General features: G+C 48.1%; 1 protein-coding gene across 4 annotated transcripts in view; it reads left to right on the forward strand.

Moving 5' to 3' along the window:
* The window catches only part of Nck2 (NCK adaptor protein 2), a 118,622-nt gene that overhangs the window by 64,465 nt on the left and 37,765 nt on the right, over nt 1-16,392 (forward strand). For all 4 annotated transcript variants that reach the window (XM_033761737.1, XM_010644975.3, XM_033761738.1 and 1 more), the window contains one exon: nt 622-784. The gene's annotated coding sequence lies outside the window, so the exon portion shown is untranslated. The remainder of the gene's footprint in view (nt 1-621; nt 785-16,392) is intronic.

Below are 16,392 nucleotides of genomic sequence, written 5' to 3' on the forward strand. Positions count from 1 at the left end.
CCTTAAATTAAATCATATATATGTTTAAAAAAAATCAAGCAGCTTTTAAGATATTGGTAGAGAAGGCCTAAAGAGGGATTAATTTTTAAATCACAATTTATTAACTTGCCTTATAACATTTTTATGATAGCCCTTGTTGGATTATCTTTTTCTATTTGACGAAAATAGAATTCGATTTTTCTGTGGGGCATTTAACATTTTGGGTCATAATCATGCCAGGGATGAATTAGTAGATGTCTGAGTGAACTGTCAAGTGGATCCCCTCCAGGTCTGAAATGTAATTAAAAATCCCAGCCATCTCACTCAGGAGTCTGCATAGGTCTCCAAGGGACCCCTTGAGATGTTGTTCAAGGACTGAAACATCTGCCCAAGTGTGTGGCACCAAGGAAAACACAGCCAGAGACAGTGGCCACAGCCCCCTTCCATAGGCTCCTCTCTTCTCCCTCTCCTCTCCCTTGCAGTTTTGTGCATTATTCTCAGCTTCTTGGGCCAGGAATGCTTTTAGCCCAAGAAGAAACATGGTTCCTCTTTGTGAAGTGTTTGTTTGAGCAAGTCAGTGCAGGTGGTTAATTAGAATCCAACAAGCAAACACACCTAATACACACATCTGTTTCCTTGTAGATCACACATGACACTGCAGACCATGGTTCTCCCTGAGATCTGAGCTGGATTTGTGAGTTTGGAGAATCCCTGCAACTCTGTAACTTCAGCGGCATCGGCTGAAAAGGTCACCATTCAAGAATTCCACACTTTGCTGTTCGCCTCTTGTAACTGTGTGCCAAAGGTAGGTCTGCAGCTTTCTGTGTAAAACAGATGGAACAGGTTGCTTCTTTTGCTTCGAGTGCTTCATTTGCACTGTAGGTTTTAGACCAATAATGTGACAGTGATGGTGGCTTTGACTAAATTTATGCTTTCAAGGAACCTGGTTCAGAAGTTGTTTTATCCGGCAGGAGCGGTAGCAGGTGAGGTGTCAAGTAGGTAGACAGCAGGCCTACAGGAGGATGGAAGGCACCCACAGGCCAGGCTGTGCTCGCCCAGTGGTTCCCATACATGTTCTGAGTGGCCTCCTCTTACACCGTATCAGGACAGGGCAAACAAATAACTGTGAACAGTGGTAGGTCTAGTGGAGAGTTGATTCCAGCTTTAATGCTGAGATGATGATTCTATGTCAGAAAACATGCAAACAACAAAGGTGTCTCAGGAAGGTTCTGCCCATTCGTGTGGGAAGTTTGCTTGTGAGTGTTACAGTGCAGACATAACCGTGATAGACCATGTGGGTTCCGGGATCCATGTCCTCGGATAAATAGATACTGGTAGCCAAAAAAGTGGAGCAGATGGCCAAAGTCCTTTTTTTTTTCTGGTTCTTGCCGGGATGGAACCCAGAGACTCCAACGTGCTTGGCAAGTACTCTACCACTGAGCTTTAGCCCACAGAATATTTTCTTAGCCTTACCAAATAGTTTGGGACATTTGACTTAGGATCTCAGCTACTGTTTGGGGAATCAGTTACTCTGCTGCTCCATCTCTGGCTGAGTGCTAAGAAATGCTGTGACCAAGGTACAACATCACCTTCACAAGGATTAGCACCTATATGCTAATTTTTGCTTCTGTTATTAACATTGTTTTGAGCTGTTCTTGACTCTAGGATCTTGGACTTTGAAATCTTCTGGTATAATAATTTTTGCAAATTTACTATGTCAACATTAATTAGAATTTCCTTTTGCTTGGTCTAAATGACTCCTAAAATATTTGGCGGTTGTGCTTACTCCTTGACCATTATTTGCTTTGCTTTGTTTTTTAATTCAGAATTTTCTTCATTTCAGTTATGTCCTTGTGGTGTGCAGCACTGCAAACATCATAGGATTAGCCAATAGTATTTTGTAAGGGGAGGATTAAGTGTTCAGTGTTCCCACATTGGTATCCTTTACAATCTCAGTCAGTGAACGTGGCACCCTGTGGTGGTGGTGTTGTGATTTTGGAGAAAGTCCTGGTTGGGAGCTGAGAACCTGACGCTCATAATTTCGGAGCCCGGTTCCTGGCCCCTCACTCTCCCTGATGCTGCCCATAAACTTCTATGTTGTCCCATGTGTCTAGGGCCCTCTGGCCCATCTTCTGAACCTTGTGTGGGATAAACACTGTGGGGTGTTCCCTTCCCAGTTCTTGGAGACTGAGTTATGAAAGAAGAGACATTCTCAAACTCCTGGTGACTCCAGTTTTAAAAAGCTAGCCACTGGAGTGAAACCTCTGCAGGCTTAGGTCCTTTGCAAATGTGGTCACAATTTCAAGAGAAATTGTAGCTCATCAGATCTGCCCAGCAGAATTAATTCGTAGCTTGTCAGGAGCCGACTCTGACACTGCTTCCTAAGGAAGTTCATTATCACGGTGGCGTTAACAGACCCAGTGGCCTTGGACCTCCCTATAAAGTGTGTGATGCAGACCATTCGAAGTGTGTGGACTATGCAGGGCTTACCATGCACACACACCTATAAAAGGATCTATCCCCCTACAGTCTCAAAGGACAACTTTTATTCCATAACTCTGTGAGATCTAACCAGAAAATCCTGGTTTCATTACTGAAATACTTCAGTGTTTTAGAGAGATTTCAGAAAATCACGAGCTATTGCTGTTCAGGAAGTAAATCTTTATTGAAAGCAGCAGCCACACTCTGGGCTGTTTTTCTAGTGCTTTTTAGCACTGTGTTTTAGCAGCTATGAAAACAGATAAAATATAGCTCTGACACCTTTTCTCAAGCCCTTGCAGGTGCCAGCTCTGAGACTAGTGACTGCAGAGCACAGGTCGGTGCTGTTCTCCAGTGCCCAGCAGGGTAACAGGTCCACTGGGACCCTCCCAGCTGTGACTCTTTAGTGGGTTGGGACCCTGGGGAGAGGGAGGTGCCCCACTTTTCACACAGAGTTGTTGTGTAGACACAGCCTGTGCTTCATTCCTTCTGTACTCGGGAGTTGACTGTGGTCCCCACTGGGGACTAGGACATTGAAAGGCTGTGTTGTCCTTCCAAAGGAGACATTTTCTGAAGAGAGGTTAGGGATGTCAGTACCATGGGGAGGAAAGATGGTAGCTTAGGTGACAAGACTTAATGGCTAGGAAAACCAGCCCTGGGTGTCACAAACCTGCGGCTGCCTAGAAGGACAGCCAGAGTGTAAGTGTCAGTGGTGATTCTGCATCCTTTTGGGCTATGCAGAAGCAACAGTGGCTTTACATAATTGAGGAAGAAGAGATGAGAAGTCAAGCCAGTTGCCTCAAGTTACCCAGTGCATTTTCTTTGGTTTATGGAAGCTCATCTTCACATTAGGCCTAATTGACGCAGTAGCAGTTTTATCCAAAGTTTAAATCCATTTTGCATTTCTGTAACAAAGTGCCTGAGGCTAGCTGCATTTATAATGAAGTGAAGTTTAGCAGCTCACGGTTCTGGAGGTTCAGGGTCCTTGCTGGTGAATCCTGAGCATCCCATAGCAAGGGATAGGGAGCCTGTGCCAGGTCAGCCACCTCTCCCTGTGTCAGTACCTGCTCTGCACATCAGAGTCACATGGGATGTGCAGAGTCCACTGCACCCCTTCCTTGAGCATCAGAGGGAGCCTGGGCACCTGTGCTGTCACAGCAACCTCCCCTTCTACCCTAGGGGCCTCCACTTGAGAGTTTCCATGCATTCACCCATCAGATGGTTCTTGAGACTTTAAAAAAATCCCACTCTGACTTAGGTATTGAGGCTTACATTTGTAATCCCACCACTTGAGAAGCTAAGGCAGGAGGATTGCTGGATTTCAAGGTGAGCCTTGGCTATGTGGTGAGTTCAAGCCTAGCTTGGACTGCATAGCAAGACCCTGGATCCCCTGAAAAGATCCAACCAATAAATTAAATTAAAAATTCCACTCTAACTAATTAGTGTTTGCTGGCGATTTTGATCTTTGATCCTGATAGGACTAGAGCCCTGAGTGGAGACCTATCTTACGCATCATGTAACAAAACAGACTGGAACATGAAGCAGCCCAGCAGTGTAGCATTTCAGAATGCACCAGAAATGCCAGCTCCTGTCCGTCCTTTCCCCACCTGGCTTCTCTACTTTGGGGTTCCTGGCTCGGGTGACTGTGTGTCCTGGACAGGGGCAGCAGAGAGATTGCGGGCCCTGTTGCCACATGATAGAGAATGAGCATTTCTCTCCTTGGAGAGATTTATTAAATTGAGCCCTACTTTTTCCCAGTGGGTTCATGATCTGGGACCCCTACGGGGCACCACAAGGTAGAAAATATTTATACTTTACAGAAAGCGGAATATGCACACCGTGCTCTTCATTTTCCCTGGGTGCGAAAGCAATCGTCGTGTGTTCTCTTTTCTGACTGGATCCTTGGTCCTCAGATTTGGAACCCTTGGTCATCATGTCCAGTGATCAGGCTTGTTGCTCCTGGCCCATTGGATCTCAGCGGGGCTTCTGATTATCCAGAGTAACTGTGCTCACTGCTTTTTGCCAGCTGACCCCGCCTGGCCTGTCTCTATCCCCACAGCAGCTGGTTGGCAGTGTGGACTATGTGTCTGTGAGAGGTGGAAGATCTTAAGGATGGACATGTGTGAGATACCTGACCAGCTGTTTTCTATAAAAGTACAACAAATAAATCAGAAATTTCTGATTCCCAAATTAAATTCAAATTCTAGATGGATTACTGGTAAAGGGCTCTGAGCTCTTTGTACAGTACCAGGCCTGGGTCCGGGCCCTTCCTGGCCAGTCCCCACTGTGCCTTTCAGTGAACTCCAAATACCATCCAAGGCACCTGTCCTTGGAGGAGCTTCTCTCTCTTCTCTACTTTAGAAACATTGAGTGTGTGTGTGTGTGTGTGCGCGCTCACGCACACGCGCGCATGCATGTGTTGAAAGTAAAAGGATGACTAACGATGTACAATACAAATGTTAATCAAACAGAGTAGGAATGGTCACAGTAATGTCAAATAACACTTCACAGTTGTAGCAGTTATCAGGAAGGAAGAAGGGTAATTGCGCTAAAAAGGCAGCACTCCCGTGCATGCATGCACCAAGCCACAGAGCTGCAACATAAGAAAACCACCAACCTACAGAACTTCAGGAGAAAGAGACAGACCCACAGTTACCTTTGGGGGCCTCCTCACCCTTGCCTCTAGGGTTGGTAGAACAACTCCCTAGAAGCCAGCGGGGCTCTGCCCCACCATCAGTCAAGACTGGGACCTCACCACACCACCCCCAATAGCAGAGTGTAGCTCCTTTGCCAGCACCCACAGAACATGTGCCACAGTAGACCATATGGTGGGCCAGAATGGAAATCGTACAGTGTATCTTCTCTGTCCTGTTAATAAATTCTCAAAATGACAAATTTGTAGAGATGGAACAGAGTTGGGCATTCCCCAGGAACAAGGGTGGGTGTGGCTGAGCCTGGGCCTCGTGAGAGAAGTCTGGGGAACACAGTGCTCCTGTGTCCTGGCTGTGGTAGCCCAGTCAGAAACCTGTGCACACACAGCACCAGCACTGATGTACTGAGCCATGGTGTTGGAGGATGTAGCTCTTGGAGAAGCTGCGGTGGGGTTGGGGTTCTCAGGACCTCTCTGCTGCAACTCCGTATGAATCTCCACTGACTTTAATGATAAAAAGTTTATTTATTTATTTTTTTTTGTATCAGGGATCAAACTCAGGTCCTTGTACTTGTGAGGCAGGTGGCAGTACCACTGAGCTAAATCCCTGGCCCTAAAGTTTAAACATTTTCATAAGGAAAAAAAAATGTAAAAGTTCAGCTCATTTCCTCTTTTGTTACAATAGCCTGCAGTCCACCGTGTCAGAGATTTCCAAGTTTGCATAGCAATTGGTCAGGAAGTCATGAAAGGAAGATAGAAATCAGATGGGGGTGGGGGAAATCAGGCTACTTTCCAGGTTGCCATGGAATTGTTTTCCTTATCAGCACATTTCCCTGCCCTCCACTGAGGCTTAACCATGCCTCTCTGCTTTCATATATGGTTATAATTCACAGTAACTTACATCATAAATGATGTTAATCACATACAAAGAAAATATAAACCGTGTGCATGGGCCTTCAGAACACTACAGTGAAAGCCCCATGACCACACACACACACACACACACACGCACACACGGCTAAGCCAATGTGGAATATGGTATTTAAGCTCTGCTTTGGCTCTTGAGTCTAAGAATCAAGGCTGATAATAATGACGGGCCCCGCACACTGTGCCTGTTCTGCAGGCCTCCACAGGAACCTGTGTCCGGGCTCAGCTTGCTGACAGTTTGGCCCTGGCATCCTGAGCAGGTCATGAGCATGCACAGCCTCAGGACCCTTGTTTCTGTGTAGGTAGAACCTAACCGTGGACTCTAGGCTGTGTGGGAGCACAGTGAGACGCTGTGTGTGGGAGCACTGGTGACTCACAGCGCTCTGTGCAGGCACAGGCTGCCCCCTCAAGGGTGTACAGTGGCCGCTGTCTGAACTGGCATCTGCAGAAACTGTAGCCCCACCTCTCTGAGGCCTGCACCCTTTTAAAACAGGGGCTATTTTTACCAGAACCCCAGTGAAGGTGAATGGGTGCCATGTTTCAGGCCCAGCCCTTGTGGCAGTCTGACACAGGGCCTGCATGGTGTAGGGCCACTTCCACACCGAGTCCTGTCTGGGGACTTATCGGCAAATGCCACCTGGTGAAACTGACTACTCCCTGCCTGCGTGGCCTCTGCCTTCCTTTGTCAGATTCCCTCTGTGATATTTGATAGGTACAAAGTACTCAACTGTCATGCAGGTACCAATGGAGCAGCATCAAACACGCACCCATAGGCCTGCCCCCTCCACTTTAACAATCCTGAGTGTCATCGACAGTGAAAGCCACTGCTCTCGGCCTTGTCCCATCCTATTCCCCACCCACATTACTTTTGAATAGTTTCCGGTTTGCAGAGCATTGCAGTTTAGAGTGCAGTTCTCCCAGTCCCAGCATGTAGTTTCTCCAAATTTTAACCTCTTCCATGACTGTGTTACACTGCTCACAGCTAAGGAACCAATATTGATGTGTTCTAATTAACTAAACGCTATTCTTATGTGGATTTTAATTTTATTTGTTTATTTTTTACCCAAAACACCCTTTTCTGTTGCCCTGTTGTGATGACCATGAGGGTCAGGTATTCAGTAGGAGGTCTGTCTGTGAAGTCACCTGCTGTGTTTCTCCTGGTCAGAGGGCTTTGGGGAGGAAGACCGCAGAGGTCAGGTGCCATGCTCACCTCTGGGCATCAGGGCCACATGCCTTCAATGACTGCCTCCGTTGATATCCACAGTGGCTGCTCATGTGCCCTCCTCTTCCGCTTCTGCTCTGAGCTCTGTGAAACAAGGTCTTTAAGTGCAGCTCCTGCTTCTGGGTGGGAGGGAAGCCCCCCTCCCCAAGGCCAGAGCACCTGCCAGCTTGTCTAGAATCACCCTTTTCCATGTGTTTACCTCCCAAGCCTTCATCCCTTGCTTTAACGCGTGCAGTCTGAACAGCAGCACTTGGCCGTGCTCGCCTCGGGGCCTTCTGGAGGCACAGCCATGTAGCTGTAGCTTGTGGATGGTGCTCCCACCCCGCATCAGGTCCAGGAGCCGCCCCCACTCTGTGTGATGGGGGCAGCGATCGCTGGCTGCTGTCCACTGTGAGTGCCTCATTGGGTGACTCTGCCGCCCACCTGTGCACCCTCAGTGGTGACTCATCTGTAACCTCCCTGTTGCATGACAGGGTGGCAGGAGGGGAGTCTTGGAGGGGATTATTCTTGGCAGCATTGTGTGTTCCCACTGCCTCCTCTCCCTTCTACCCCACCTCCCCTTTTGCACTCTTACCAGCTGCTACTGGAGCAGGATCTTTCTATGGTCCCAGATGTGAACGATTGGTGTTTTTATGCTGTTTCACGGTCCCCCTTGCCTCCCTGCCAGTGGAGCAACAGCAGTGTTTTTGCCCAAGTTTCTCGGGAGTCCTTGGGATTCCTCTCATGGAACTGAAGGAGTTGCTGTGTATTCCACACACCAGGCCTTTGTCATTCACTGTCTGTATTGCTCGCAGCAGGTTTTTAGCAAGTATTTTAATCACATTTTGATGCGTAAAAATCCATCCTGGGTACGTGGGAATCCACAGCCACTCCTTTCTTTCTGATTAGCTAGAACACAGTCTCTTGCCTCTCTCTGTGCTGAGGGTGGATGCCACTATTCCCAAACTTCACCGTTTTCCTGCAAGAAAGGACATGGGGCATAGCAGCTCAGCGGCAAGGGCCATGTGCGTTTATGTTGTTTTGGTAGTCAGCAGCATATTTTCAAATACAACTTTGATAAAGAGAAACACAAATTTGTATGTGTTGGAATTTTATTAGAAACACTCCAATTATTTGTTTTTAACCAGGCAGATAATCTGGTCTCAGACTGTGCCTTCTCAGTAGTTTAACACGCATTGCTAAACTTTGATCCCTTGTTGTCAGCTGCTGCACTGTTTGCTGGAATTAGAAGCTTCACCTTTCATTACTGATTTGGGTTCCATGCATATTTATTCATCTTCCATGTACTTTTACCCCTTTAACCAAAGTAACTGAAGAGAATTTAAATATTTTAGTGAAATCCTTTTATGGCTCCTATCCTATGAGGAAAAACCTCTTACAATGTAGAACTGAATGTTCTAATAAGAGGTGGGATTGTTTTGAATGATACACCTGTGGTTTGGGTCCAGGCTCAGAGCAGGGCTTCAGTGTGGGACACGGTAGTCTGTGGCCACCTGACAGCCTGGGGACACCTAGTGGCGGCCAGCACCAGCCCCTAGTAGGAGACACAGAGGGCCGTCCCACTCTGCAGATGCTTTCACATTATGTGCAGGGGTCTGTGCCCAGCTATGTGCTGGGTTTGTAAGGAGACCAAGTCCTTGTCATGAAGGAATTACATTCATTCCCTCGGGAAAACAGGTGACAAGGAACTGAAAAATGTGTGCAAGGAAAAGAGAGAGGTGGCCACGGGAACTATGCTTGTCCCATGTTGCTCCCAAGAGCCCCACACTGGTGGGAAGGCCGGGACTGCGGGCAGAGGGCAGGTGTGGCTGGTGGACAGGGAGAATGGGTCTAGTTAGGGACAGCGGGAGAGAGGACAGAGGACAGGCGAGATTTGGATGGAGGCCTGAACACAGGGAGAGACAAAGAACCATGCAGACACCTGGGCAGAGTTCTCAGCAGCAGGACCAGGGGCCGAGGCCCCACAGGGAGAAAGTGAGTTTGGGGGAGCAGCCTGAGGCCAGTGTTTCTGGCCAGGCCTTGGCTCTATTCCTTGCATGATGGCAGCAGACCCTGGTGGCTCTGAGCAGAGATGGGCCCAGGGCATCCTCGGAGTTAGAAGTCCGAAAAGCTGCTGTTGGGAACCATGTGGGGTTGCAGGAGAAAGGAGGCAGAAACTTGTGGGAAGGGGCATGGAGCAGGGAGAGAGAGCCACAGTGGAGGGGAGTGGAAGGGACTGTAGCTGCTGGTGCAGTGCAGGCGTGGGAGGAGAGAATGGCTGAGCTGGGGCTCCAGTTTGTGTGGCTGCTGGGTGATTGTGCATTGGCCCTCTGGGTGTCACGGGGGTGGAAGCCTGTGGAGGTGGGGCAGGAATGAAGCCTTTTTTCTGAGCAGCATGAAAACAGCCACAAGGATGGGTGGAGGAGAGGCCTAGGCAGCCTTGCCACCCCCCAGTGTTGACTGCAGTGGACCACTGATGTGCACTGTGGTCAAGGAAGCTGATGAGGGTGTCCAGGACCAGCTGAAGAGGTCTGGATACCCTGGGGAGAGTGTGGCCTGGAAAGAGAGAAGACCTCAGCAGTGGGAAGCAGTACTGGAACTGGGATGCTGCTGCAGGCTCCCTGCTACCTGGGATGATCCATGAGGAAAGGTAGTCCCCACCCAGGCCCAGGCAGAGAGGCCTCAGGCCAGGGATGCTGGCCTGTGGGGTTCACAGGCACAGGCAGGGGATGCAGCCTACTGATGGCTTCCTGCCCAGCCTGCAGATAGGAGAGGGCTGTTCCCAGGGGAAGATGGGTGCTGGAGACCCTTCAGCAGTACAGGAGAGGAAGCTGCCTCTGAGATGTGGGAAGGAAGGTAGTGCATATGATTGTTTTGTCTTTTATTTTTTTTTAATAAGTCTGATAAATGGAGTAGAAATCCAAAACACCAGTGAAAGCTATTAGCATTCTTTTCTTTATGTTATCAGTACTTTATTTAATGAAAAAAATACATCTTTTCAAAATCGAAGTCTGGGATGTATTAGATTTGCAGTTTATGTCCTGATTTAAGTACATGTTTGCCTCAGGTCACCAGAAGGTCTCAGCATCTCCTTGGTACTTCTGATGGCCATCGAGACCTTGACCTGCAGCTTCTGAGATCTTCAGTGCTCCTGATACCACGTCACCTCGTACTGGGTCAGGGGTAGAAATAGCCGTGCTTGGAACAGCAGGAGATACTTACAGAAGGTGCAGTTTGTGAGATGGGGAAGAGGCTGGTGAACAGGGGAGAGGTAGGTTGGTGCACAGCAGAGAATTTGGTGGGCAGGTGAGCAGTGGTGGGATGAGAAGTCTATGACTTTGAGGGGATGAATTTATGGAGCAGCAGACTTGAGAGCTCTATTAGACAGCCAGGAAAGTGTCACTGAAAAGCATCTCTTGGTGGTAGGGTGACCAAGTGACCTGCAGAATCCATCAGGCTTCCAGAGCAGTTTCTTCATATTCTTCAAGGACAGGTGACCGAGAGCCTCCTGGAGGCAGCATGGGAGAAGTCTAAAATCTCCCTGTGTTGTCACAGCCCAGCCTCTTTGCTTTGCAAAGGATTCTCGTATGCAGTGTGGTTGGTCACTTGAAATCTGCCATGCAGATGCGGGCATCATGTTGGAAAACTGTGTGGGCTGAGGAGTCTTGTGGGGCTGGAAGTAAGGTTGAGATAAAAAAGCAAAGCAAACACTAACTCAGGATAATGAGGGATGGCAGGAGACCCAGGCTCCCAGAACTACCTTGGGGCCTGCAGAAGCCTCTGAAGGGAGCCAGTCGTACTGAAGTGTAGCCTAAAGTGAAAAATCAAGGACCATAAATTCGTCTTGACAGAAATGCTAGAATACATTAAGAAGCAAGGGAATAACTACTTTCCATGCAGAAGAGTTTGAGGAATTGGGGTGCTGCTTATTTCAAGGAGTAGTAGCGTCACTGCCTGCATAAATGGCTGGGCATGGCAACTTCCTCCACAGAGCACAGCATGGGCTGAGGGTCTTTGCAGTGAAGACCTCATGGGGTCAAGGTCAACACCTGGGTTAAGGTCAATGCCTATGCCAGTAGTGATGGCCATGTTAATGGTGCACATCCTCTATACAGTGATGAGGACAGCACTTGACTTCTCTGGTCTTCCTCCACAGACCCATAACCAGGGCTGAAAATGCAGCAAAGCCTTGGTGAAAACCATCCTACAAAATTCCTGACCATTCCACCCCAAAACAAGGAAAACCTGAGAGCTTCACAGCCAAGAGGCACTTGATGCCTAAGTACAGGATCCTGGGTGGGACATTAAGACACAAAAATGTCATTTGGGGGACACTAAAGACTCCCAAGTAGAGTAGGAACTCTGGTTAACAGGAACAGGTATCAGTGCCTTCACTGTATTTCATCGTATTAAATACACTGTTTGTGTGTCTGATGTTCCTAAGAAAGGAGACTAAAACTGTTTTTAAATTAGCATATTAAACCAAGCATATGTTTGCTGGAAATCTTTATTGCCTCATTTTGATTTCTTCAATGACAGGGGTTTTTTTTTTTTTAAAGAAGCATACACTTGGAGTAAATAGATATTCATTGTCTCTCCAGCCTCATTTGTAGATGTGTCTATGTCAGTGTCATTTGTGCTGGGTCCCTTCTTGTGCCTCCTACTCTTCTTTGATAGGAAACTCTAACCCAGGAATGTGGGTGCGAACTGTGCAGGTGTGGCAGACAGAAATGGTGTGGAACATGGTCAGTCCTGAGTAACGAGGAGGGTGCTGTCTAAATTGCACACTCTGCCCCAGCCATGCGTGTTTCAGACCTGGGGAGGGAATCGTGAATAATAGATGGTAAGGAAAAGGGCCAGGTATGGCTTAAGGTACTGGATTCATTTCAAGCCTTGAAGAAGCTCATGACATTTACACTTCGATGTGTTTATGAGCTAGATGTTTAAGCTGTAGAAGCTATAACTACTTTTATGGTTGCCACCAAAAAACATGGCAAGGTCTAATAAACATGAGGAGTGGCTGTTATTTGACTGCTTTGGAAGCTGTGAGTGTGCAGTATCTGAAAATTTTGTGTATGCTAGCATCTTAAAAGAGGCCAAGTTTCACCCAGGGCATTGATTTGTGTTTTTATTCCCTATTTCTGGTATTTTCCCCGTGCCCATCACTGTGCCTGCCATCTTCCACGTTGGCAGAAGTCAGCATCCTTCTAAGTCCAGTGCAATATTTGAAACTTCTTATTTACATTCTGTGTCATGTGATAAGATTAGCTTGTTCAATCGATGGTGACTCTCCAAATGATAGCATTGAGCATCACTTCATATTGACAGCCAGACTCCTCCCAGCCAACATCTTAGATGCCCATGAGAAGGTGCGGGAGGTTAGGAGAGCGTGTGCATTCTCCTGACCAGTCGATTCTGTGTGAAGAGCATATCCCAGATTCGGAAGTGAGTGCCGCCAATCCTTAGCGTTCTGTTGGGTTCCTGGACACCCATGGGTCATGCTGACTTACCATTCAGTACTGGGGGCTGCCGAGTCAGGCATTTCACACAGGAAGGCAAGTTGACTGATGACGCACTCCAGAAAACTGGCTGATAAAGTCACATAGGAAGGCATTTTTCTTAATGTGTAATTTTGGGGAGGAGCCTGATTTTGCCTGCAAAGATGAATTAGTGATTGAGATTCATTTAAGTAAAAAGCAACAACAACAAAAACAGTTGGGGAGGAAGGGGCAGCAGAAAACATTTGTTGCTGTTAGCTTGAAAGTTTCTTTTTATTGAGAGTTGCTCTTGCTAATAAATCCTACAGAGAATGCAGACTCTCCGCCACACAAGCACATGGGCGATTCTGTGTGCTCATGCTCAAGATGGCTACTGTCAGAGAACCCACTGGACAAGTGTTTGCAGGGACACAGAGGGTTGCTGCCTTGGGCACTTGTGGAGGGTGGTAAGAATGAGCTGGCCATGACACAGTGCAGTTTCTTAGAAAATTGCATGTGACCCACCAGTCCCACCGCTGGGGAGGCAGCCAGAGAAAAGGGACTCAGGGGCTTGGAGGTATGTGTCCAACCACACGCTGCACTGTACACAGTGGGCAGAGGTGGAAGTCAGCCAAGTGCGTGCTGATGGATGTGTATGCGTATGCATGGTGGAATATTATTCAAGCTTGCAAAGGAAGGGAACCTTGACATGCACTCTGCATGACAAGCGTGGGGACATCACATTGAGCAGAGTCAGCTAGGCACAGGACAGGTGCTGCGAGTCCCCACCTCCATGAGGTTTCAGAAAAGATCAGAGTCAGACACAGAGAGTAGTGTGGGAGCAGGGACTGGGGTGGGGTAGTGTTCCAGGGGTGCATGGTCCCCAGGAATATGAGAAGAACTCAGGAGAGGATGGCTGCATGATAGCGAGATGTCCTTATGGCCACTGAGTCGCGCCTTACCCTGGCCAAGAGGATGAGCTTTGGGTCACAGCATTTCACCACGGTGCAGGAAATCACCTGCTGTTCTATGTGCAGATCCGGATCGCAGTCCCTGTCTATAAGGTGGCGTCACAGGTGTGTCCAGTGGGCAGGGGTGATGCAGGGTGCTATGGAGCCCATAGCCCTAGGAGTTTTCCAGGTGGGAAGGGCCTGGAGGGGCTGGAGAAACTCTCGGCCACTTCAGGGGAGGAGTGTGTAGCAAAGGAGAAGGAGAAGCAGGTGATCACCCCATTCTTGGGGCCTTGATGTGTCCCCACCCCCACCCTGGCTGGAATCAACACCAACAAACACTACAAATCTATGTTTTAGCAGTGACCTGGCCTCACTTCACTGTATGTGTAGTGTCTTCCAGCTGGTGCCATGGGGACAAGAAATCCCCCTGGACACAGCCAGTGTCATTAGTGGGGGCATTGAAGAGGGAGCTGGAGAGTCCCCAGGAGTGTTGGCATGTCTCTCAAAGTTTCCAATTCCTTTTGTAATGATATTTACAGTCTAAAGCAAACATGTTTTAAATCTTTGTAAATGTTGCACTCAAGTCCAACAAGCCCTGTGATTTTGGCATCATGAGGATGACGTGTATAGAAAGTAATGACAAACACTGCCTGGGATGACAGTGTATTGGCGACTTCCTGTGGGCTCTCTCCTTTTCTTCTTGCAGACTTTGTGACCTTGACCTCATCTCCACACTCAGGACTGGAGGTCAGTGGTCAACAGCTTCCTCCCAAGCTCACGAAGCTAGGTGGCTCTCAAGTCCTGGCTTTTCCTGCCTGGGCAGGAGCACGCTGAGTTGTCGGCTCATTGCCTTGCCAAATGTTAAAGGTGTGGCAACTTTCTGCTGCCTGTTGCCTTCAATTGTTGTTCAAAAAATTCCAAGATCAAATCCTGAAAAGATCCTCTCCAAGATGACCACCAAGTAGAACTCCGTGAGGTCTCACTGGCCCAAAGCCTGTGCCTGCTGTCATCGGACCAAGCCTAGGACCACCTGGCCAGCGGCCTGGTCCCCTTGCCTTGCAGGAGAGAGGCAAGGCAAGGGAGTGGCCATGCCCTGTGCCTTGGAATCCAGAACACTCCACCTTTCCATGGGGCGAGCCTCACTCTGTCCCTCCTCAGTAAAGTATTAGAGAGCAATCAAATCCCTTCACAAATCATACCTGGAAGATCTGGGCAACCTGCTGTCTCTCCCATAGTCATTTCACTCACACATTTATGAAAATGGAATTAAAATTCAGCTTTTGTTTATCAGTATCCATCTTCCCCTTGGAATTTGTTTTATAAGCAATAGGGCAAAATTCTGCTGGCAAGTAAGACCAGCAGGCAGTCAGGAGGAGAGTGAAAGCCTACGCTTTGTGATAAGATGCTTCAAGAGAGTTTGAATGCCAGAGGGACACTTTCCACTTTGTGGATTTGGGCAAATCTCTTAATACCATCGCTGAGCCCTAGTGTCATCATTCATAAACTCTGTGATAATATCCGTTTCTCAGGGTCTCCAAGCCTTGGTTGCCACACCAACACATGGGCTTGCTTGGCGCTCATTCTGTGGGTCCAAGGTGAGTGCGCCTTGCACACACTGTGGCCACACACCCCTCGGTCCCCAGTGGCACTTGACACCAGCCCTTCACTGCTGCATGGGGAAAGGTCTGCTGTTTATTTCTCCTTTCCATGTAGTGCGTTTTTGTGTCTCCAGGAGGTGGTAAGACCTTGACTCTTGTCACAGCTTAATTAACTTATTGAGAGCTGGTACAGCCACCAGATTCCATATTGTGTCTTAGTGAGAGCCAGAGTGTACTCGATGTAATTAGTGGTCCTTCTTTCAAATGCCACCAGCTGGCCTTCCTCTTCCCCACAGGCGACCACAGGTTCCTGCCAACTCCTGTCACATTAGTTGGCATCTGGCAAACCTTTCATCTACAGCACAACTTGAAATTTTAATCAAGACTTTAGCATTGGAGCTGCTTCTAAGACCCTTTCTCCAGGCCCTCTCCTGAATGCAAATTCGCTGTGTTAAAATATTTGCACACTGATGCCATAGTAGTGTAGAGGAAAACACTGTAAGCCACGAGAGAGCAGAAAGGTCCCTGCTTAGCACATTTAGTTACTTCATTTCCCCCACTGCTGCAGGAAATGCTCACAAACTCAGGGGCTTAAAACAACACCCCGGTTTTTCTCGTCCAGTCTGGTGTCACCCGTCTGCCGCAGATCTCTCAAGGCCAAAGGCAGGGCAACTCCAGGGCTGTATTCCTTGTGCAGGCTTCAGGGACTCTGTTTTGTCTTCCAGCTCCTGCAGGTTTTGCAGCCCTTGGCAGGAGTGCACCATCTTTAAATCTTTCCCAGCTCCCCTGCCTTCCGCTAACAAGGACCCCTGTGTTACACGGATAATCCAGGATCATCTCCTCTCACAGGGAGCTGATTAGCAGCCTTAATTCCCTGGGCCGTGTAATCCAGAGCAGTCACGGGTGCTGGTTTAGGATCTGGACATCTTTGAGGGGCTCGTACTCTGCCTACCCCATCTACTATGTTCCACTCAATTTCCATAAATTGGTTGATTCCATTTCCCCTGGAAGACATGAGGTAGTGCAAAGAAAAATATCCTCAAGACTTTAGTAAAACATGTTGTATTATTTGATAATTATTTGATAATTGAGGCAGGCATGACTATATATATATAGTGTGTGTGTGTAT

The sequence above is a fragment of the Fukomys damarensis genome, unplaced genomic scaffold, assembly GCF_012274545.1.
Source record: "Fukomys damarensis isolate Sample0158 unplaced genomic scaffold, DMR_v1.0_HiC HiC_scaffold_9, whole genome shotgun sequence".
Classification (NCBI taxonomy): Eukaryota; Metazoa; Chordata; class Mammalia; order Rodentia; family Bathyergidae; genus Fukomys; species Fukomys damarensis.